The sequence below is a fragment of the Mauremys reevesii genome, linkage group 17 (assembly GCF_016161935.1).
Source record: "Mauremys reevesii isolate NIE-2019 linkage group 17, ASM1616193v1, whole genome shotgun sequence".
Lineage (NCBI taxonomy): Eukaryota > Metazoa > Chordata > Testudines > Geoemydidae > Mauremys > Mauremys reevesii.
In genome coordinates, this window is record NC_052639.1 from 8220938 (window position 1) to 8245100 (window position 24163).

Consider the following 24163-nt stretch of genomic DNA (forward strand, 5'->3'; position numbering starts at 1 on the left):
GGCTGTGAGAGCGGCCAGGTCCCTGAGCTGGGCCTGCCAGCGTTTGGGGAGGGTGGAGCTGACTGGGGCATGGTGCTGGCAAAATGCCTCAGGGCGCTGGTGGGAGGAGCAGGCCAGGGCCAGGGCTGGGAAGAGAGAGAGAGAGAGAGAGAGAGACCAGCAGGTTTCCTCTAGTGTTTCCTGGGCTCTTTTTCTTCCGTAGTTTCTCCTCTGCATGAACTTGCTCATTTTCTCCATGAGCCTGGCTAGCTCAGTTGGCAGAGCATCAGACTTTTAATCTGAGGGTCCAGGGTTCAAGTCCCTGGTCAGGCACTCAACTATTCCCCAAGGTCTGAAAAACCTCTGTCTCTGGAGTCCTTCTCGATGTTACTTCTTCTCTTCAGGATTTTGCCTTTCCTAAGAAGGGGTTTTGTGTGTGGGATTGAAGGGGCAACTTCCTGACACCCCCTCTGTCCTTGGAGGCTGGAGGGATAAAGGCCTCTGGGCAGGGGCAGCCCTAGACTAGCTGCAGCACCTGGCACCCTAGGCAAACCCCGCAATTGTCACCCCCCACCCCCAAACCCCAAGGGCAGAGCTAGGCTGAGGTTTTTTGGTAAACTGGGAAACATTTTGCCCCTTTTTTCCTTTTAATGTTTTTAAGCCTTTTTTTTAAACAGAGGCTTAATTATTCGGTTTGTCCATCCGTCCGCCTGTCCAACCAATGTTCCTTTCTCCATCCTTCTGGTTCTGGCTGCCCCTTACTACAGCCATAACTTTGGTCTTGAATTTTATAGAGTAGTGAGGTACCTTAAGGGTTAAATGCTAAATCCCAAACCCAAACAACACTAGTTACCTGTGTCTGGCAAAAGGTGTCCGTCAGTTTTGCCACTTTGAATGATTCAAATGGATTTTCAGTGGCATTATAAAAAAACCCAGCAAAGCAGAACCAAACCAATTCATCTTAAACCTTCAAAACAAGAGTTTTACAAACCATGAGTGTCAGTTTAGGTCCTTAAAACCTTACATCATCACACACAAAGTTCTCTGTTGCCTAACATCCCTTTTTACACAACTGAACCCTGACTGCACGTCCATCTTGTACAACCAGAGCCAGCCAGGGGCAGGCAAGTTAAGTGCCAATAGAAACTCCAGTCATTCCTGTAGTGATTTTGCTTACATTACCCAGGAGTCAAATCATTTTGATGAGATTATCTCTCCGCCTGCTGCCTGCAGCCATCCCCTATAGACCATTTCTGTGGGCAAAGGGCCCATTTCCCCTCAGAATGGCTGTAAAGGCTTCGCGGGACAAAACATAGTGGTGGTAGTAGACACTGAACCTGACCCTCTTGTATAATTTAATTACCAAACTTCTATCAAATGTGACTGCACAGAGCTGCACATACAGTTACATTCACTGAAAGTGAGCAACCGTCCCCAGAACTCACTGCCGGGAGCCTTAAAGTATCTGCCAGTGGCACAGGTACCTTTTAAGTACCAAGACGTGCAGAGACACATCTTCCATGGGAACCAACCGGCGTGTGCAGAGCAAAGGTTGCCCACGGGCGCTGTGTCAGGCTCTGGCACCGCATGAGACAATGGACCACTTTCTGGTGGCTGGTTTGTTTCCCCAACAGGTGTGGGGACTTCTGGCTACATGATGGTGGCTGCCAGAGTCAGTTGGACAGGATTCTTCTCAGCTCACCTGAGGCTTGTTCCTGGACAAACGAGGGCAACCACAGGGCGCCAGCAGAACCAGCTGCAGCCAGGGCGCCCTCAGCAGGGGCCGCCGTATAGCAGGCGGCTGTCACGGGACACACTGCGCCTGCTCAATGTCAGAAAATCCCCTTCAGACTAAACCAGTTTGTTTCTCGAAATCAAAACAAGTGGGATGAAAGTTCTTTGCAAAAATATTTTGTTGCAAAACAAAAGCATCTCCTGATTGTCACAGTGTGTTAAATTGTCTCGTCACACACAGAGGGGAGACACTTAGACCACAAACATTAGATAAGATGCTTCAGTCTGAGCTAAGTAGTTGCTGCTCTTAACAATTTCAAAATAAAAATCAAATAGACTATTCCAGCTATTCTAATATGTCATAATCTGCTCTGAGTAAACGTGATAGGACACCTCATATTATACACTACTCCTAGTGACACTCTCCAATGGATCCTCATCCTCTACTCACCGTGAGGTAGCTGGGAGCAGATCATTATTATCCCTACTTGAAAGAGGGAGAAGCTAAGGCTGAGAAAGGAGAATTGACTTGTCTTAGGTCACGCAGCCAGTCAGTGGCAGAGTTGGAAATAGGACCCAAGAGCCCTGATTTTCAAACTAACCATCAGATCTTGAATTTCAAACATTGAATGACTTGAGTAAAGTGCTCTCCGATGAGCTCCAGACCAACAACAGTGCCCAGTAATTATTCAGCATGTATTTTAGGAGAACTGCAATGTTAGAGAGAATCATGAACTGCTCAGAGACCATTAATACAGCGAAGCAGCAAAATTCATCAAACATAGAACTGGTTCTGACTTATTTCCTTGGTCTTAAAAGAGAACAACAAGGACCTGAGTCTCCCCCTGTCAATAACCCCCTGCTCAGCCAATCAGGGTAGAGACTGAGGATGGGAGGCTGAGGGTTCTCACCAGATAGCCCAAAGGAAGGCCCAGATCACTGGTGGGGATCACTGCCCGAGCACTATTTCAGCCCCACATTTTTGGGTGGACCTCCCACAGTGGGAGCTGCCACTCCACACACACCAAACAACACACACACACACACACACACCCCTCCTGGTGTTGGGAGGGGAACAGGAGAAAGGACAAAAGAAGCAAGAGACGAAGAGAAAGGAGGGGGGGAGGGATGCAGGAAAAGGTGAAATAAAAGGACAAACCCTAATGTACCCATTGATTCTAAGGGACAAAATCCCAGGTGCAGAATAAAATTCTGCCTCCCTAAGCTTGTGTTTTCCATGCCTAGAATTCAACTGTCACCAGATGGATCAGACTGAACAGGTTTCAAACCTCGAGGAGGCTCTTACCTTCTAAACAGGGACGGCTGTTTTCTAGTAAAATCAGGAAAACGGAAGGAGAAAAGTCGAAAGAGGTTCCTCCTGGCGCTCACGTACGTGAACCCGAATACTCTCTCAGTCCTCAAAGAGAGACCTGGAGAAGGAGACCTGGAGAAGGAGACTTGCTGAAGCAAAGCCACAGGGGTCTCTGAGGTTTCCCTGGCCCCTCGCTCCTGTCCTGCCTGGCTGATGTCAGCATCTCTCTGTGAGGTCACCACCTCCACACCACCTTTGACCAATAGTCTGAGGTCCTGCAAAAGCCTTTGTGATGTCACTGCCACACCCCTCCCTTGCTGTGCTAATGTCCTGCCCCTGGCCAGGCACTTTGGAGGTTTGAGCTACTTCCTGTGGATCACCCCACTCAAGGAGCGTTTGTTCTAGGAAGCAAGCTGGCTAGACAGGAAAACATCAGACGCTGCTCCCAATGCTACACTCAGTTTTTCAGAAATTATTCGACTTTATGGCCAGAAGAGACCATTAGAGCATCTAATCTGACCCCCTGCATATCACAGGCCTCCTGTATGACACAATAGCTACTTTTGGGGGCAACACATTCCAGAAAGGCAGCTAGTCTTCATTAAATGACATCAAGAGATGGAGAATCCACCACTTTCCTTGGTAGCTTGTTCCTGTGGTGAATCATCCTCGCTGTTGAATATTTGTGCCTTAGTTGTAATATGAATTTGTCTCTTTTCACCTTCCAGCCATTGGGTCTTGTTATGCCTTTCTCTGCGAGATTAAAGAGCCCTTTCATACCCAATCTTTTCTCTCCATTAAGGCACTTCAACACTTCAATGAAGTCACTTTTCATTCATGAAGGACCCCCCGCCGCCGAATTGCCGCCGAAGACCCAGAGTGGAAGAATCTCCGGAGGCCCGGACCCCACGAGAATTTTCCAGAGCTCCCGGAGTTAGTGAAGGACCCCGCTCCAGGAGCCCCAAAAAACTCTTGTGGGGGCCCCTGCGGGGACCAGGGCAAATTGCCCCACTTACTCCACCATCTGGGCGGCCCTGATGGGACCTGGATCTACTGTTATTTCAGGACTCCTGTGAGTCCCTCAGCTGGTTGGTTTGCACTCTGCTCTTGGGACTCTCTCTCCTCCTCCCTCCCTGCTGCTCTCCTCCCCTAGACATTGAACCCAGCCCTTGCTGCTGCCAACACCAACTGGCAGAAGGGCCTATAAGTCCCCTGCCTGAGGGGAGGCCAATGCATGTGGTCGGCCATAAGCAATATGATATTTTCTGTCTTATTCTCTATCCCTTTCTTAATGATTCCCAAGATTCTCTTTGCTTTTTTGCCCGTCGTTGCACACTGAGTGGATGTTTTCAGAGAACTATCCGCAGTGACTCCAAAATCCCTCACTTGAGTGGCAACAACTATTTTTGGCCTCGTCATTTTATATGTATAGTTGGGATTATGTTTTCCAATGTGCATCACTTTGCATTTATCAACAAATCTGTCATTTTGTTGCCCTTTCACCCAGTTTTGTGAGCTCTTTTAGTAACTCTTCGCAGGCTGCTTTGGACTTAACTTTCCTGAGTAGTTTTGGATCATCTGCAAATTTTGCCACCTCGCTGTTTACCCCTTTTTCCAGATCATTTATGAATATGTTGAATAGCACTTGTCCCAGACCCCCTGGGGGACACCACTATTGACCTCTCTCCATTTTGAAAACTCACAATTTATTCCTACCTTGTAACCAGTTATTTACCCATGAGAGGACCTTCCTCTCATCCCATGAGAGTGTAATAGAGCAGAATAGGGCTTCCTTGGGAGGGGGAGTGAAATGAGAATATATCAGGGGGTTGTGCACATTTATTGTCCTGGTGAAAAAGTGTGTCTGATACTCAGTCTTTGCTGTTCCTGCCAGCTGTGACTGCTGAGGACATTTTCCTTCTCTACTCCAGGGTCTCTCTTCTGCCAGATTCTCAAAAGTCAGGCCCCTGCAGACTATGGCAGAGCAGTTTGGTAATAGGCTGCAGGACTCACCACGTAAGAATGTAGCTGCTGTAACCACTTGACTGTCCATGGGCCAAATCCTGCAGCCCTGGCAGCCCAGGAGAACCTCCCACTGATGGTGATGGGAATTGAGCCTTTGTAACTAGCTGCTGGTACCTGAGGTCTCAGCTATGGATTAAACTGGTGGCAAACACAGCTTCAGCCAAAGAAGTGAAGGCTGTAAGTGAAAGAGCAAAGCTGGCCATCCGGGAGCTGCTGCAGTCCCGTAACCACAGCTGGAAGGGAGAAGAGGAAAAACTCCCTAAAGTGCTGGGAGCAGCCCCGAGAAAAGGAAGTTTGTCAGTGAGATCAGTAGCAATAACTGTGAAATGAAGGAGTGCTTTCTCCTCTGTGCTGACATGGTTGAATTGTGTTGCTTTACTGTGAGAATAAGCTTTAAAATATCCTGCTCCAATTTCAGGATGGGTCTGTAACCATAATCAGTCTCTGTGGGAAGTGGCCTCTAGATAGTGATCTTTGGGCAGAGCTGGCTGAAGAGCCTTCCTACTCACCAGGAGATCCTGGCTTGGCCTGACAGTTCTTCCTTGCTGAACCTGGCTTTTCTGTCAGGCTCCTTTCTTTTATTTCTTCTAATGAAAAGAAAAGACCTCACTGCACAATCCTTGTAAGTGCTTGTTCAAGACACAGAGAACCTTTCTTGCAGCTAAGTCTTGAATGGTAAGTCTGGAGTTGATGGAAAGGTTACCATGACTCAGAGTTGAGCTGAAGTTGCTGTGACTGGAACACAGAGCACTAATCAGTATCTGATCACAGCAGCTTGTGGGAGAAGCACATGTTAGAAGCCCTCTGTCAGCTCAGCTGTGGCTTTCTGTACACAGAGCCAGCCTGATCAAGGTCTGCAAGTCTTGAGGGAAATGGGGAACATTTTTACTTTGGAATTTGAAGGTGAGCTCTTGGACCATCAAGTGTAGTGGTTGCAAATGTCCTATTGGGGAAGGCACCATGGCTTAGTAGGCTAAAGCACCTGTCTAGTAAACAGGAGATCCTGGGTTCAACTCCCAGTGGTGCCTTGTTCTATAGCTGTTGTCTCCTCTGCTCACATTTTCCTGTGTCCATCTAGGATACAGAAGAGACCTCCCTTGACGATCCAAGTAATTCGTTGTGAAGGGAAAAGGCTTCTTTCCAGCGGAGCATTGGAGAGAATCAAATCCTCAGTCTGGAGTTGATCAAAAGGCTATTGGCATTGGCAAGGAGGTTGCTCCGGCTGCAATATGTTGTGACAGGAGAGGCTGTGTTGGGCACCCATGCGATTCGCTGGGGATATCTGTGCACAGAGCCCCTTCTAGAGGGTTCTCTGGAGGGCTTGCAGGAAATGGAGAATGACTGTCCTTTCACCTTTCATGTTATTGTTGATGAAAAATGGAACAGTTAGGGGAGAAGTCCCAGAGCGTGGCACCATGGCAGAGCTTGCCAAGAGAGCTGCTGGATAAAGAGCAGATTCAGGATCCAGCATCCAGTGCTGCCTTGCTGTACGTGCCTCCTCTTGTCACCTTTTGGTCAATCTTTTTTGTTAACGGAGAAGCCCGACTCTGGCTAGCCATACAAATGCTTGCAAAAGAAACGGGTCTTTTTGCTGACAACTGTCAAAACATGGAAACAAAGTCAAGGTCACTGAAACTCATCTTGCATGTGCAGTTGTTGAAGCTACAAAGCAGAGCACTAAGCACAGTATTACCACGGCTGGTCAGAGCAGGGTCTCTGTGTGGTGGGATCTGTGGGGTACAAGCCCAAACTGTGGAACTGCTCTGTCCTCTTCTCTCTCCAGTCTGGGCTGTGTCTTACAATGCTGCACTAGTGACAAGCAGCAAAACCCCCTCCGTGTGCTGTGATCACTCAGCCAACAACATGCAGCAATGCACCCAACTAAGTGGCATGAATGCTCTATAAGCCACTCCTCAATTATACATAGAGAGACACCAGCATATCTCCCCAGCCCTCAGCCTTGCACCTCAGAAATGTACCATCTTACACTGCTCAAAACCTCTTGAAAAGTGCAAGCTCATTAATTAATTCACCCCTTCCTCAAAAATAAAGTGAATATGCACCAGCCTTTTTAATCTGAACAGCTTTCCCAAGCACTTTGGACAATTTCACAAGTAAGTATAAAACATTAAAATAAGTTTATTAACTACAGAAAGATAGATTGTAAGTGATTATAAGTGTTAGGCAGAGAGGTCAAAGTTGGTTACATAAATGAAAATATCAGAGGGGAGCCGTGTTAGTCTGGATCTGTAAAAGCAGCAGAGTCCTGTGGCATCTTATAGACTAACAGACGTTTTGGAGCATGAGCTTTCGTGGGTGAATACTGTGGCAGAGCTCTGACCTTGCTCCCGTGGGTCCTGCACTTCTAGGCGGTTTATGCTGCCTCAGTGGCTCACTGTGACCCTCCACGTAGCCCTTCTCTCTCTAGGGCCAGGGTTACAGTCTACTGAGCCCTGTTCATCATAGGCTGCAAGGAGGTTGGGGAGAGAACTCCCACAGTCTCTGTTCAGCCTCCTGTCCTGACAGGGACCTGACTTCCCCTTCCAGGAGCTGTTCCTGTAGTGGTGGGTTGGGGGGAACCCGGGCCTGCCCTCTACTCTGGGTTCCGGCCCAGGGACCCTAATGGTAGCAGTTGTTGGCAGCCAACCTTGCACTGCCAGAGTTGCTACATTTCCCTGGGCCACTTCCCCACAGCTCTCCTGCTTCTCTCTTCTTCACCCTTACCTTAGGGCTCCTTTAACGATGGTTTGAGGGTGTCTTCAGTAACCAGCCCTTCAGCCGCACTTCCTCTCCTCTGGCTCCCTGGCTCTTCCGTGCCTGACGGGAGTGAGCCTTAATTAGAGTCAGGTGGTCACATTAACTGAATGGCCTCACCTGACTCTTTACAGCTTAATTAGAGTCAGGTGTTCTCATTAGCCTGGTGCAGCCCTGCTCTGGTCAGTTAGGGAACAGAAAACTGTTAATCCAGTGGCCAGTATATCTGCCTTCTGCTATTCTGCTGTACCCACCTGGCCTGGGTCTATCACAATGCCCACTTCGTCGGATGCAAGTCTTGCATCCGACGAAGTGGGGATTCACCCACGAAAGCTCATGCTCCAAAACGCATATATAAACCTGCCCCTGGAAATTTCCACCACTTGCATCTGAAGAAGTGGGGATTCACCCACGAAAGCTCATGCTGCAGAACGTCTGTTAGTCTATAAGGTGCCACAGGATTCTTTGCTGCTTTTATAAATGAAAATAGAATCTCAGTGTGATATTCTATACCTTTGGGGGAGCGGGCTGTAACCCCCATATTCCTCATTTTCATATAATCATGATCTTACATATAGAGCATGACTTGTAAGATATCAGGGGAAAGGATATGATCTGCTGAAAGTCATTTCTCTACCGATCTATGTATACCATTCATGCATATGAAGTTATGAGAATTGTGTAGTGTGGTTGTCACTATGCTGTAAGTTGGGGGAATCAGCCATCACCTGCATGAGGCCACACGAGGGGAATTGCTCAGCCTTGCTTGGAGAGACGCAGTGATGCTCACCTGACTCTGAAGAGGGCCACAAAGCCAATGGGGAAGAAAGGACATGATAAAAGGAGAGACATTCGCTATGCTTTATCTCTCTCTTCCACCTACAGCCATCACCACACAAAGTGACTGAAGAGCTGATGAAAGGGGAGAACCTGGCTGAAAAGCAACCAGCCAGCCTGTAGTGAGAAGCATCTAAGTTTGTAAGGGCATTGAAAGGGTTAAGATCAGCTTAGAATGCGTTTTGCTTTTATTTCACGAAAACAGTGAGGAGTCCGGTGACACCTTAAGGACTAACAGATTTATTTGGGCATAAGCATTCGTGGGTCAAAAACCCACTTCCCCAGATGCTTGGGGTGAAAATTGCAGATACAGACATAAATATTGTTGTCAGAGCGGTACCGGTGTGGTGCTCTGCTTTCTCCTTGTTGATATCACTCGGCTGCGTGTGTGAGTTCCTTCTGTGTGCTGCCCCAGCTCTGCAGATAGCTGACACAGCAGACCCGACAAGAATCCCCAATGACCACAGAGTCCAGTAAGATGCAAAGCCACGTCGGCTAGGTTTATTGCGACCTCGGACACAATTGCAGTTCCCTGTAGGTTTCTTAGCCTAATTCAGGGCATACTACGAGAAAGTGCCTCTTGGCAAGGACCCGGCTTAGTGGCGGGACTTTCCACTCCCCCTACGGCCGGACAAAGACACCGCCCCAAGGATGCATTCTTATTCACAGATACAAACACGTTACACATCACACCTGACGTATGGAGGTGCAACCTTTCTATGTAGCACGGTACAACCCCTCTACGTGCCGCCTCTCACCTTGTACATATTGGTTCGATCAAAACAACTCTATCCATCATGTTACCCTTTTGCCCTGTCATTGGGATGGGCCAGCCTGTTCCTTGTTCTCTGTGTGGAATGTGCAAGTATGTGAATGTTACGTACCTAAAAGGTACTGATCTTCTTGCAGCATCAGCCCTTTCCTTGCCAGCTTCTGTGAGCAGGGCCTGCCTCTGGCTCTCAGCTTAACTTTGCTTTATGTTAGCAAAGTCTTGACCATTAGTTCAGGCCTCAGGCCTCATACCAGGCCTCTGATACCAAGGTTTATATCTTAGGGCCTCCTCTTACTACATTCCCCCGCTTTTTGTCTTTTTATGGGGAGGATGTTTACCCATCGTCCCAGAAAAGCATAATGCATGGACTAAAGATAACCCAGTGGGCTAAACACTGTTATGTGGTTACCTTATTTTACCATCCATACACTCATGCCCCAGCTGTCTTTTTAGTCTGCACATTCCTCGTACGACTATTAGGCAGATTTTTTATTCAATTATTTTTTGTCCCTTATGGTGGGCCTGGGAATGTTAGGCCCGGGACCTTGGATACATGGGGGGTGAGTAGCCTCTCTGGTGTTTTATTGAGGGCCTTGTGAGAACATACAAATGTAAATGTAAAATATAAATGTAGTATTATGATTGAGCCTTAGAGGCACACCCAAATAATTAATATATATAAATTATATGGCTATAGCATATATATTTGTAGCGTGTATGGGCATATATGTATATTATGTATGTGTACATATGACACCATCTTATATTTAAGCATAACCATGTTTTTCCAATTTGCTGGTGTACTCTGGCCCTTTTACTTTGGTGACACAGATAGACACACACCCTATTAGGGCAATTCCAGTGACTATCTTTTCATTATTAGTAGTAGGCTGAGTGTTTTAAAATACTGGGATAGGGATTATGATAGTGTGTCCCACAGTGTATATGAGAAGTAAAACAGAAATTTGGAGTAGTGACACTACCACTGAGGCCTTTATATATAAATATATTGTAATTAGTTACTACACAGTACTGTCCATTCATGTTATAGGTTATCCTTAAAGCTGGTTGTCACCCTCTGGTCAGGTTTACTGGGCAGGAAACAGAAGTGGGTAGCTTCTCTGTTCCATTGGTTGATGTAGATCCAGTTGTTTCTTATGGATGCTGTCTTCCAGATAACCTACTGAATGGACAGTAACCAATTTATGAAATATTGCTGTGTCTGGATTTAATATTGGTACCCAGACACCGAACAAGATTGTTTTGAATAACATGTGCCTCAGTTAGGATGCAGTGTTACTGACCCAAATTATGACTGGTACTAACAGGCAATTTGTTTACCCAATTTGTAGTTACTATGTAACTTAGTTTCTTTACCAATTTGTTCTTTCCTTGTCTTCATGTTGTTTGCTGCCATTCGTTTGTTGATTTGTACCTGTGTGTTGGTTAAACAGTTTAGCAAGGTTATACACATTGTACATGTTGTACAGCAATTATACAATACAGCAACAATACAGTAGTACAATAATAATACAGTAGTACAGCAATAATACAGCAGTACAGTGATAATACAGTAATACAGCCATCATACAGTTGTTTTTACACAATAACCAACTTGAAATTAAATGACAGTTTTTCTGGTCCAGCTAGTGGTTTTTAGCTGATTGTTAAATTAATTGTCCATATATTGTAGACAGAGGTGTAATTGATCAGTCTCTTATTTATAAAACACTTCATTTTTCTTTTCTTGATGCTTGGGGGTTTCTTCACTGTATACAGATATGAACTGGTGTCTTCAGGGTGTGACATTTTCTGGTGTCTTTGGTCTGTGGGATGCAACTCAAACAACTTTTGTTAGTTAACGTAGTAAAGTTTTTTTGTTTGTTTTTAGTAACCCAAACTTTATACACAGTTTTAACTTAGTTTCTTTGTTTACAATGTAATAAGAACAATGTAATAGGGACCGAGCCTTTTATAACACAAGCTATACTTTTGCAATTGTTGTATAGACATTCATTTTTATTTGGGGTGCATTACTAATATTTAATACTAAATGTAATGCTTAATGGCTAAAATAAATGCTCATAATTTTCCATAAGAAGGTATATTGCTTTCCCTTGCTGAACACTTTGTTACAGCAAAAGAGTTAGTAACATAATTTTAACTAGCTTTCTAGAGTTAATTTGCTTGTGATACCAATTTCACTCTTGTTAACTGTTTAGAAGCACAAACCTTAACAACCATTGCTTCCCATTAACATAACATAACAAAAGAAAAGCATATAAAATGAAACCAACTATAAAATTAAACCAAAATAAATTTTAAATACAGATACATGCAAATACTTTGAGGGTATTTGAAGGTATACTTTTATGATGCTTTGTTATGTTTGGGAGACAAAGGTGGAAACCTGTTAAAATTGTTTGGTTAGCTATATGCATAAAATTGTTATTTCAAAACATTTTGGTTATGACATTCTTATAACTATATTTAAAAGAGCAAACAAGTTTATAAAAAGCCCAAATAAGAAATTAACATTTGTTAATATTATCTTTACCTTAATGTTGAGGTTTCCCTTTTTTTTCTTTGAATAACAATTTTAAAAAAAATTAAAAAACACAACTGTGATTGATAAAAGAGCATTATTTTTGTTTGCAATTGCATTATTTGTTGAGGCAGAAATATATGTACATATATTTGTAACTGAAACCTTTTTGAACTTTGCACAAAAAATTGGTGCTAATACTACTATGATTACACCCAACCATGATTTTAAAATAGCGTAGTACCACATTTTATATATATTTTTAAAAGGGTATAAAATTGACTTTTGTTGCAACAAAATAAAAATAATTTTAAAAAAATAGTCACGTGACACACACAACATAGACACAAAACACACACATGACATACAGGACAAACTTACAATTAAAAACAAATGGCACCAGAATTCTATTCATAACTATACAAAATAACACAACCAAAAATAAAAGTAAAAAGTTATTACCTTATTTAAAACTTGTAGCATAAATTTGATTAAAAAAAATTAATGTTTGCCAAATGTACTGTATTAATTTGGTAACCAAGAATTTTGCATTACTTTATATTTAACATTATTTTAAAACTCTGCTATATGGAAATAAGAAAAGCCCATGTTTCAAATATTAGTTAGTGCTTAGGATTATAAGCAGAGAGCGCATTTCTGTTACTTGGCAACCATATCTTCAAGCAAGTTAGGAATAATTTCAGCTGTTGCATTCCTGAAGGGTTAAAATAATTAATTTACTGGATTTAAAGTTTTTACCTTGTTTTCTTTTTGTTTCTTGTTTTGTTCTGTTTTTAATTGCTTTATTTTTTGGAGATTTCTGTAAAAACTATAACTTTTAACTTTTAAAACAAAAAGATTCTAAGTGAGGAGAGGCGGAGGGGGGGGGGGGATGAGGGTTTGTGAAGAGCAATGTAGGAAGGTAGCGAGACTTGAGCCAAGAGAGATTAACTATATTAAGGTATTTGAAAGTACAGGCAGCAGCAGCAAGTTTAGCAAACTGAGAAAACATATAAAGACAAAACTTAACTGGCATGTAAAAATATATGAAAAAGAAGCTTATATTTTCAAATATGAGCGCGGAGTGTGGTTCCATGGGTCAAAGCAATTGGGAACCTGCACAGTTGGGAATTGCGCTCCTGGTTTTTATCCTGGTTCTGGGAAAGGGGGGGTGATTACCTGCTCTTGTAAAACCTGAATTTGTCCCCCCAGTGTCTGTTGCTTTTGTGTGCATGCCAAATGGATAGTAAGAGTGCCCTTTTTTGCTGCAATTAAATATTTCTGGGCAGGTCCATGTGTTAATGCATCAATTTTAGGTGTTAACCCACTTAATTTCAGTTTTTTACTTTGAAATTCTTTTTTATTTACTCCCCTGCGATCGAGTCACAGCTCCTGTCTCCTAATGTGCTCTGTGAACTGTTCCATTTTTTCCTTCATTTGATTTACCAATTCAGTGAGAGTATTGTTTGCTACTCTTTCCTTCTGTGCACTTACTTGTCCCGTTCTGACAGGCACCAGTCTAGGTTCCGGTTTAAGTTTAACTCGAACCCGGCTTTTATCATAAGGTGATGGTTGCAATGCAGTGGACCATGTTTCATGTTTTAATTATACTAGGGCCACCTTTTTCACTTCTGTCCCCATTCTTCAGGCACAAGGTAGCTACCTGAAGCCTGCTGTTTACCACCAATATTTATATTTATAACAGGGGACGGCACATGTAGTTTATAGGTTCCTTACAGCTGTTTCCAGTGTTTCACTCTGTTCCTGTACTGGTTGTCTCTGGGCTGCTTGCCACCCTGCAAGGGGGGTGGGAGCATTCCAGGGCTGTGTAGCTTCTTTTGATTCTTTTAACTCTTTCTTTGTTACTGTTACTTGTTTGGCCAGCATGCCAGCATGCTGCTTAAGCCATTTCACTGCCATAGACAGGAGTTGCAAAATTCTTGCTTTTTTACTTTTATTACTATTTCTCAGAGTCTCGGTCTGTACCGTCGCTCTACATATAACAGTCCATGTTTCCCCACTCTCTTTTTTAAATTCATATGGACCCCCTTTACTGGCAATCCAGCGGGTCCAGGAGTTATCAAACTCCGTGGGGATTAAAAGGGAAGGGATCAGGGGGCTCCCTAGCACGAGGTTTACTGCCATGTTGGATTGCGATTCTTACCACGGCAGGTTCGCTTACTCACCAGATCAGCGGTCGGGGTCACCAGTGTTGTCAGAGCGGTACCGGTGTGGTGCTCTGCTTTCTCCTTGTTGATATCACTCGGCTGCGTGTGTGAGTTCCTTCTGTGTGCTGCCCCAGCTCTGCAGATAGCTGACACAGCAGACCCGACAAGAATCCCCAATGACCACAGAGTCCAGTAAGATGCAAAGCCACGTCGGCTAGGTTTATTGCGACCTCGGACACAATTGCAGTTCCCTGTAGGTTTCTTAGCCTAATTCAGGGCATACTACGAGAAAGTGCCTCTTGGCAAGGACCCGGCTTAGTGGCGGGACTTTCCACTCCCCCTACGGCCGGACAAAGACACCACCCCAAGGATGCATTCTTATACACAGATACAAACACGTTATACATCACACCTGACATATGGAGGTGCAACCTTTCTACGTAGCACGGTACAACCCCTCTACGTGCCGCCTCTCACCTTGTACATATTGGTTCGATCAAAACAACTCTATCCATTATGTTACCCTTTTGCCCCTGTCATTGGGATGGGCCAGCCTGTTCCTTGTTATCTGTGTGGAATGTGCAAGTATGTGAATGTTACGTACCTAAAAGGTACTGATCTTCTTGCAGCATCAGCCCTTTCCTTGCCAGCTTCTGTGAGCAGGGCCTGCCTCTGGCTCACAGCTTAACTTTGCTTTATGTTAGCAAAGTCTTGACCATTAGTTCAGGCCTCAGGCCTCATACCAGGCCTCTGATACCAAGGTTTATATCTTAGGGCCTCCTCTTACTACAAATATATATTGGAACATGACATGAAGGGAGTTACCTTACAAGGGGAGAACCAGTGTTATAGGCCAATTCAGTAAGGGTGGATGTGGTTCACTCCCAATAATTGATGGGGAGGTGTCAATACCAAGAGAGGGAAAATTGCTTTTGTAGTGAGCCAGCCACTCCCAGTCCCTATTCAAGCACTAGAAAAGGTTCAGAAAAGAGCAACTAAAATGATTAGGGGTTTAGAGAGGGTCCCATATGAGGAAAGATTAAAGAGGCTAGGACTCTTCAGTTTGGAAAAGAGAAGACTAAGGGGGGACATGATAGAAGTATATAAAATCATGAGTGATGTTGAGAAAGTGGATAAGGAAAAGTTATTTACTTATTCCCATAATACAAGAACTAGGGGTCACCAAATGAAATTAATAGGCAGCAGGTTTAAAACAAATAAAAGGAAGTTCTTCTTCATTCAGCGCACAGTCAACTTGTGGAACTCCTTACCTGAGGAGGTTGTGAAGGCTAGGACTATAACAATGTTTAAAAGGGGACTGGATAAATTCATGGTGACTAAGTCCATAAATGGCTATTAGCCAGGATGGGTAAGAATGGTGTCCCTAGCCTCTGTTCGTCAGAGGATGGAGATGGATGGCAGGAGAGAGATCACTTGATCATTGCCTGTTAGATTCACTCCCTCAGGGGCACCTGGCATTGGCCACTGTCGGTAGACAGATACTGGGCTAGATGGACCTTTGGTCTGACCTGGTACGGCCTTTCTTATGTTCTTATGTTCTTATGTTAAGCTCAAATTAATGATGTTAAGTTTGCAAATAAATTGTAACTCTGCAGATTCGCTTTGAAGTCTGTTTTTGAAGTTTTTTGAACGGCTACTTTTAAATGTTACTGAATGTGAATATAGAACAGGAGTACTTGTGGCACCTTAAAGACTAACACATTTATTTTAGCATGAGCTTTCGTGAGCTGCAGCTCACAAAAGCTCATGCTAAAATAAATGTGTTAGTCTCTAAGGTGCCACAAGTTCTCCTGTTCTTTTTGCGGATACAGACTAACACGGCTGCTACTCTGAAACCTGAATGTGAATATGTGAATGGGTTAGTGAATGTGTAAATGCATTAGGGCCTGTGCAAGTCACATATGGTCTAGTGATCAGGATTCCTGTTTTTTCACCCAGGCGGCCTGGGTTCAATTCCCAGTGTGGGAACAGTCCAGAGCTTTTGCTCAGAAGGGAGGGAGGAAATGAAAGGAATGGGAAGGGATCCTGCCAGCAGGGGAGTTGGACAGTGTTCAGAGGGGATCCCAGAAGTGGGGGTGGGGGCAGTAGCATAGCTGGCGGGATTCAGCAGAAGCAGCCACTTCCCATCAGGCTGGCAGGCAGAGAAGCGGCATCTGCCAGCTGCATGGCCAGAGGAGCCGTAGGACGGCAGCGGCAGGCCGGTGTGGAAGCCGCGCCTGCCAGCTGGCGCTGCCCACCACACGGCTGGAGGAGTCGCGGGACAGCAGGCGGGTGTGGAAGCGGCGCCTGCCGGCAGGTGCAAACACACCCAAGCCCTGGGACAGGAGCCGGGGACAGGCGGCAGCGCAGGAGGGAAGGTGAGCGGGTGGAGGGTCTGGTCTGGTCTGAGGGGGAGCCAAGGGGGCGTGGCCAGAGGGGGAGCCAAGGGGGGGGCGCCTTTTTATGTTTTTTGCTCCCCCTATGCTGAAAACCTGGCTATGCCACTGGGTGGGGGGCAGAGCTCTGAGGGGAGATCAGGGAAGGATCCCAGCAGTGTGGGAAGTGGGCAGCATGGAGAGTCCAGGCCTGGCATGGGGAGTGGGAAGGGGGAATGTGTCCCTCTAAACTCACCACCGGCAGACTTGGCAGGACTGGAAGAATTAGGTGTTTGTTGGTAAATGTCAATTTCTGTGTAAACACACAACCCAATGGCAAAATATTTCCATTGATAATAATCAAAATTGACAGATAGGTAAAGTAAGAAACATGCTGCTTGAGAACGTGTCCTGTTCTAATCCATTAGGGGACCCTTCTGCCTTAGGCACCACCATGTGGGCGTTTCATTTCCCTCCCCATTTTCACACAGAAACACAATTTCCTTTCTACAGATCCAAGAACAGCAAAACCTCCCTGTGTCTCTTGTCTGAGCCAGGGCATTCGATTCCATTGAAACCTTCTCTCCTGCAATGGCAATGCTCAAACAGAGGGGACGTGTCCACCTTCCCCCACCACCCCCGGCAGTGAGATATTCCCTCTCCTCTTCATGCTGCTGTTGTTATTCCATGAGTTATCAAGGATGGAATAAAAAGCTGAGTTTACTCCAGGGTGAGGAAAGAAAGGAGCCACCAACTCCCTGAAAAATCTCAGTGCCCAGAGAAAACCTGCCCTGCTATTGGACTCACAGTGGTGCTGGCGATATGACGGGAAAAGGGACTGTCTGATTTGCCAAGGCAGGGAATGAACAATCTACAGCAACATCTTTAACCACAAACACACTCTAACCATGCTCCAGCCAGTAGGGAAATGGGCAGGAATTCTTGCAGTTCAGCCATGGCCACACGTACAGAGCTGCACAGCAGTGAGTGTGCTGGGGAAGCTGGTCTGAGCAAACCATTGGAAATGACCCTTCAGTGAGAACAGAACCAGAGTATAGAAAGCTCCCTGTGTTAAGTGGTTGTGGCTGAGGGCTTAGGGAGCTGGGCTAGAAAATCATGGGTGTCTTTCAGTGGAGGCTTGATTCTTTCCAGCAAGGCAAGGCTGGTGTGTGGTATCTTCATGGTTGTACTTTCAGTGTCAGACCACACACAGACACAGTGCACCAATTATTATTATTATCACCCACAGTCCACCAAGTCTAGATGTATTCAGAGGCTAAGGACATGTCAACATTTCAAACATTGAGTCTATGTCACTGCAGCTCATTAATGGAGATGCTCTATGCCAGAGTTTCTCAAACTTCCTTTCACTACAACCCCCTTCTGCCAAAAAACTTACTACATGGTCCCTGGGAAGGGAGGTGGAAGGATGTCGTATCTTATACTGACATGTGCCAACTTCTCATAAACTCAAGGCTGGATCTGTGGGAAAAACGTCTCCCTATAGAAGAGACTAACACAATAGGAACAGGGATTCTTTGTTCAATCTGTAGCTCTGAACAAGACACAATTCTTTAGTTCTTAGCTCCAAAACCTGGCAATTTGCTGACCAGACCTATCTTAGCAAGCAAGGCTTTCTGTTTACCCCAGCTTTCTCTTAGCTGATCCCGATTTGCTAGGCCTCTGGTCCGTTGACCATACTCTGGACTTTGGGTCTGGAAAAGAGCTGGCACAATCCATAGACCAGGTTGTTATACAAAATGCACATGGATTTTAACCCTTCACATTCAGTAATGGCAAAGTTCTTGGTTCAGGCTTGTAGCAGTGATGGAATAAACTGCAGGTTCAAATCAAGTCTCTGGAGTCCATCCACAGCTGGGATGGGCCATTCAGTCCTTTGTCTAGAGCTTCAGTTTGTAGCAAAGTCCCTCCAGGGGTATGAAGCAGGATTGAAGACAAGATGGAGATGAGGCATCAGCCTTGTATAGTCTCTTGCCATGTGGTCTTTGCTTTCTTTGTCTCAAGGACACTCTATCCAGCATGTGGCATAGAAAAACTTAAGAGTTGTGTCCACAGGCAGGTCCCTGTGTACCTTGCTGAGGCACAAGGCGTATCTGCCTTTTCTCAATGGGTCGATTGTATAGATGATGGTCCTTAATGGGCCATCAAGCAAGCTAGGCAGAACTGACACCAACTTGTATGGCTGGGGTGTTCCCCAGAAGCAGAGCACAAGTTTGAAATATGGGCAGCATAGAGGCAATATTCATAACGTCAACTACAAAAATGATACACATCTAGAGATAGCATCATTATAATCAGCCAATCAGAACCTCTCCACAGACCCCTTACATGACAACCTTTCTAACATATTGGCTGCAAATATAGAACAGTGGTCCCAACGGTGATCTATGCAGTTACAGATTATGTCAATAACATCACAGGAGGTGACACAGCATCAGTGAGACTGATATTGGAATACTGCCTCCAGTTTTGGTGTCCTCATTTGAAAAAGATGTTGTGAAATTGGAGCTGGGGCAGCAAAGAGCCACCAAGGAAATTGGTGGATTCTCCATCTCTTGATATCATTTAATGAAGACTAGACGCCTTTCTGGAATGTGTTTGCCCCAAAAGTAGCTATTGTGTCATACAGGAAGCCTGTGATATGCAGGGGGTCAGATTAGATGCTCTAATGGTCTCTTCTGGCCATAAAGTTGACTAATTTCTGAAAAACTGAGTGTAGCATTGGGAGCAGCATCTGATGTTTCCTATCTAGCCGGCTTGCTGCCTAGAACGAACGCTCCTTGAGTGGGGTGATCCACAGGGAGTAGCTCAAACCTCCAAAGTGCCTGGCCAGGGGCAGGACATTAGCACAGCAAGGGAGGGGTGTGGCAGTGACATCACAAAGGCTTTTTGCAGGACCTCAGACTATTGGTCAAAGGTGGTGTGGAGGTGGTGACCTCACAGAGAGATGCTGACATCAGCCAGGCAGGACAGGGGCGAGGGGCCAGGGAAACCTCAGAGACCCCTGTGGCTTTGCTTCAGCAAGTCTCCTTCTCCAGGTCTCTCTTTGAGGACTGAGAGAGTATTCGAGTTCACGTAAATGAGTTCCAGGAGGAACCTCTTTTGAGTTTTCTCCTCCCCTTTTAGTGATTTTACTAGAAAACAGACATCCCTTTTAGAAGGTAAGAGCCTCCTCGAGGGAAGGGGTGTCATGTGGGTGTCACATTCAGATGGCGGTGTCCCCCCTCCCCGCTTTGTAAGGAAGTTCCCACCACCCTGCTCTGTGTTCGCAGTGTGGGAGAGAGCAGCATCCATGGCAGTGATTTGCTCCTGGCTGCCGGAGCAGAGCAGCAGGCTCAGCTGTCAGAACTTCCCAGAGCGATGAAAGGGGAGGGGCCCATGGCTCTGTAGCAGGAATGCAGGGCAGGCGAGTTCACGGCGGGCATTGTGGGATACTCGGGAAGGCCAGTTATGGTGATATAATGAACAGCAGAGTCTACTCTGTTACTTTAAGTTTGCTGCAAAAAGCTCTAGCCCTCTCATCAAAGTCATTTTATTTTGTCAGCAAAACAGGGCAGTTTTGTCGCCAGACGTGGCATTGCAGTGTGTGCACCAGCCAGAAGCTACCAACCGAGAGAGCGTTGTGTGTTTTTCACACACCTGAGCAATATAATTCTGCTGAAACAACTTTGTAGTGCAGACATGGCCAAAGATTTACTCACACACAGCTTGCAAGGAAAATGTCACCTGCTCCTCTGCTTTGGAGAATCCAAAGACAAGCAAAGCTTCTCAGGCCCTGGTAGCGATGGCAGGGAGTCAGGTGTGGGCAGACACTGTATTTTAATTACCCACAGGCACCATCGCTTAGCTGGCTAAAGCATCTGTTTTGTAAACAGGAGATCCTGGGTTCAACTCCCAGTAGTGCCTGGTTGTTGGGGCACCAGGTATTGGCTACTGTCAGAAGACAAGATTCAGAGCTAGATGGGCCTTTGGTCTAGCCCAGTGTGGTTTTCCTTATGGTTTAAATAACACTCACAGGCACTGATAATAGAGTTACTGAACGTTTGGGAGTTAGGAGCGGGTAGGTCAGTGGTCCAGTCCCCACACAGATGACACCCTCCCTCTGGGACAGTTTCAGGTCTGAGCTGTCACCCAAATGCTCATTGTGGCTGCCAGAATCTGTGAGCAGCTTGTTTAGTTTGCACTGAGGGTTGAGTCCTGCTTTGTGCACCGTGTGTGAGAATGAAAATCCTAAACCGCCCTTTGAAATAAACAAAAGCAGCAGGACGTGTTATTGTCCCTGCCCCAAAGCAGACAGACCAATGGAGAAATGCCGTCGAGTCCAAGGTAATACTCCACTGTCATTTTACCTTTTTTGCTTGCTAAACTCCTTCTTATCTGCCCGGCCCAGGCTGTTCTCTGCCTCAGCTGCTGCTCCCGGCCTGCTCTAGAGTCAAACGCGTGGGGCCACCAGGGGAACAGAGGCTGGGACAGGGCAGCAGCCTGGGCTGGGCTGGGAAGATGCTGGGAGTTCTCGTTCCCTGAGAACTGGCCCGGCTCCCTTCTCAACAGCAAACAAATCAATTCCATGTCCCCTCCCTAGAAAAACCAGCCTGGAGCCAAGGGCAGCAGGGGACGATTCCCTCCAGTTCCCACCGAGGCAGGAGAGAATCCAGGGTGTTTCTAGCAGAGCTTATGGAACTGATGTGGGGAAACCAGCCTTTAATAACAGGCAGTTCCAGTTTAAGCTCAGTGTTTTTAACAATTTCTACAACATTAAATAACCCTTCAATCGTAGTGTCACCACCCATAAAATTGCTTCAGCCTTATAGGTTCCTAAGTGCACAACTCAACATCTCTTCAAACACAAGGGAGTGGAGATCAGTCAGTGTTCAGAGTCATCCCACATAAAAGAACCATGTTGTGGTACATACTGGCCCCATCATGTGGCCATGGCCTTTCCCTCCTCTCTGTTAAAAGTTTTAGTATTTTGCACAGAAACTTTCTTCCCTCAGGAGAGACCTGGGAACCAGGGCTGCCAGCCAGACAAACACCTTTAAGAGGCGGCGTCATCTGTCAAAAAATGATCTCCCTCCTTCAGTTCAGTGACACCCTGAAATGTTACTTATCAGGGCAGAGCCAGAGGATTGAAAGCAGCTACATCAAACCCCTGTGTAGCTAACTGGGATGAACACAAACACTCCCTGGTATCTGAAGAGATGTTTAGTTTTATTCTTGGTAAACTACAAAACTAAAGGGAAAGGCAGTCGTGCCAGATATAACGAGTGAAACACGAGACAATCATCATAGTTATGCCCATAGTGCAAATTATTTCTAAATTCTTCTTATTATCATCAGTGTATTATTTTCTCTGCTGTCTAGACATTGACTATATCTTGACCAAGAAATTTAGATCTTAATAAAATAATCAACTATCCCTGGTTAAGGCAATGGACCTGATACCCACTGGGGTGTCCCTACACAGGTTCAAGTACTAACAACAGTGGTTGCCTTTTAGCCATAGATTTTAATCAGGGCAATAAATTGATACAAAGTCCTGTAAAATCATTTTCCAGCCCAACTCCTTCACCCACATTCGTTAGGGCATTGGGCCACCATGTGAACATTTCATTTCCCTCCTCAATTTCACACAGAGACACAATTTCCTTTGCACAGATCCATGAACAGCAAAACCTCCCTGTGTCTCTTATCTGAGCCAGAGCATTCGATTCCATTGAAACCTTCTCTCCTGCAATGGCGATGGTCAGACAGAGGGGTCGTGGCCACCTTCACCTCTGACAGTGAGATATTGGCTCAGCTCTTTCTTTATGCTGCTGCTGTTAGTCCATGAAACATCAGGGATGGAATGCAAGGCTGAGTTCAACCCCCTGAAACATTTCAGTGCCCCAGAGAAATCCTGACCCCGGCTGTTGGAATGATATGGTGGAGATTCGAATAGGAAAGGGACTGTCTGAATTGTCAGTGTGGGGAATGAACAACAACCTATAGCAATGTCATTAACCACAAACACACTCTCATCCTGCTCCAGCTGGAAGGGAAATGGGCAGGAACTCTTGCTGTTCAGCCATGGACACACGTACACTAATGCAGCCGTGAGTGTGCTGGGGGAGCTGGTCTGAGCAATTTGAAGTGACAATTCTGTGAGAACAGAATCATGGTGTAGTGAATTAACTGTACATTAAGTACTTGTGGCTGAGTGGTTAAGGTGATAGACTAGAAATCCATTGGGGTCTCCCCACACAGGTCTGAATTCTGCCAACTATGGAGGCATTAGTATGTTGCTAGTGCCTGAGTGTCCACAGAGCAAAACTGGTGCCAGATCTGGTCTCACTATGAGGCTGGCTATACTTAAAATGCTGCTGTGACACTGCTCTAGCACTATGGAGTAGACAGCTGCTACAGTGACTGGAGGGGTTTTCCATCCCTGTAATAGCTACATTAACAGAACAACCTTTCCTTTCATTTAGCACTATCTAACCACAGCTTAGGTCAGCTTAATTATACTGGTTTGGGGTTTTTTCACACCCTGAAAGACCATCATGCTCTACCAACTGAGCTAGCTAGATTTAAAGTCAGTCAACTGCCCAGTCGCAGTGTAGAAGGAGCCTAAGGGTGTTTATTTTTGAGCTGAGGTTCCCTGTCTGACATTTGCCTTCTTTCCTGGTTTGTTATGTCTCCAGCGAGCAAACCGGCCCTGTCACAAGGCTGGTTAGATGCTGCTTTCTAGCCCAGAGAGCTGGGGTTGATTTAGCATGCTGTCACCATCAGCTGGTCAGAGTAACCAGGGTGGGAGGGTGGAATTTAGGATTCTCCCACCAAGGGGAGGTGCTGTTGGACTCATCTAGTGGGGGAGAGTCTGAGTCTGAGTTCCCCACACGCCACACACACATTTTCACAGGGAATCAGGTCCCCTGGGGAAAAACTCAAAAGAAGCCCAGGCCCAGGAGTGTCAGAGAAGGGAATCACTGTTTGCCTTGAGAGGTGAATTCGGGAAACCTGCAAGTCCTTAGATCCCTCCAGCGCCTGATAGAACCATTTGTGGGGAAGGTCTGGGGAAGCCGAGGAGGCAAGGAGACGGGAAAAGGGCTTGCAGCTGTTGTGCAATCCCCATGCTCCCAGGAGAAGGGTCCGGGGGGCTCAGTGCTCAGAACTCACAAGATGGCAAACCTCAGAGCCTTGTTACACGGAGCTTTTTTTTTTCTTCACTTGCAATGTAAAGAAATCCATGTTATTTTCCTTATTCCCCCATCTTCCCAGTGTCTCCATGGCAGGGCTGGCTCCAGGCAGCAGCGCAGCAAGCAGGTGCCTGGGGTGGCCAATGGAAAGGGGAGGCTTCAGTGGCAATTCGGCCCTCTCAGGCCCTCTCAGAGGGAAGGACTTGCCACCAAAAGTGGCAGCGGTAGAGCTGCCATTGATTGCAGCTTTTTAATTTTTTTTTCGATTGGGGTGTCTCCATGGCAGGGCTGGCACCAGGGCAGAAAGCAGGTCCCTGGGGCGGTCAATGGAAAGGGGAGGCTTCAGCAGCAATTAGTCCCTCTCAGAGGGAAGGACTTGTGGCCAAAAGCGGCAGAGGTAGAGCTGCCATTGATTGCAGTTTTTTTTTCCCCCACTTGGGGTGGCAAAAACACTGGAACTGGCCCT

The 24163-nt window shown here is 45.8% G+C and overlaps 2 non-coding genes across 2 annotated transcripts; both read left to right on the plus strand.

Annotated features, from left to right (window-relative positions):
• Positions 1-239: 239 nt before the first annotated feature.
• On the plus strand, positions 240-312 carry TRNAK-UUU. The gene has a single exon. It is a non-coding gene; the product is annotated as a tRNA-Lys (tRNA).
• Positions 313-6004: 5692 nt separating this feature from the next.
• On the plus strand, positions 6005-6078 carry TRNAT-AGU. Its single transcript has one exon. It is a non-coding gene; the product is annotated as a tRNA-Thr (tRNA).
• Positions 6079-24163: the final 18085 nt, after the last annotated feature.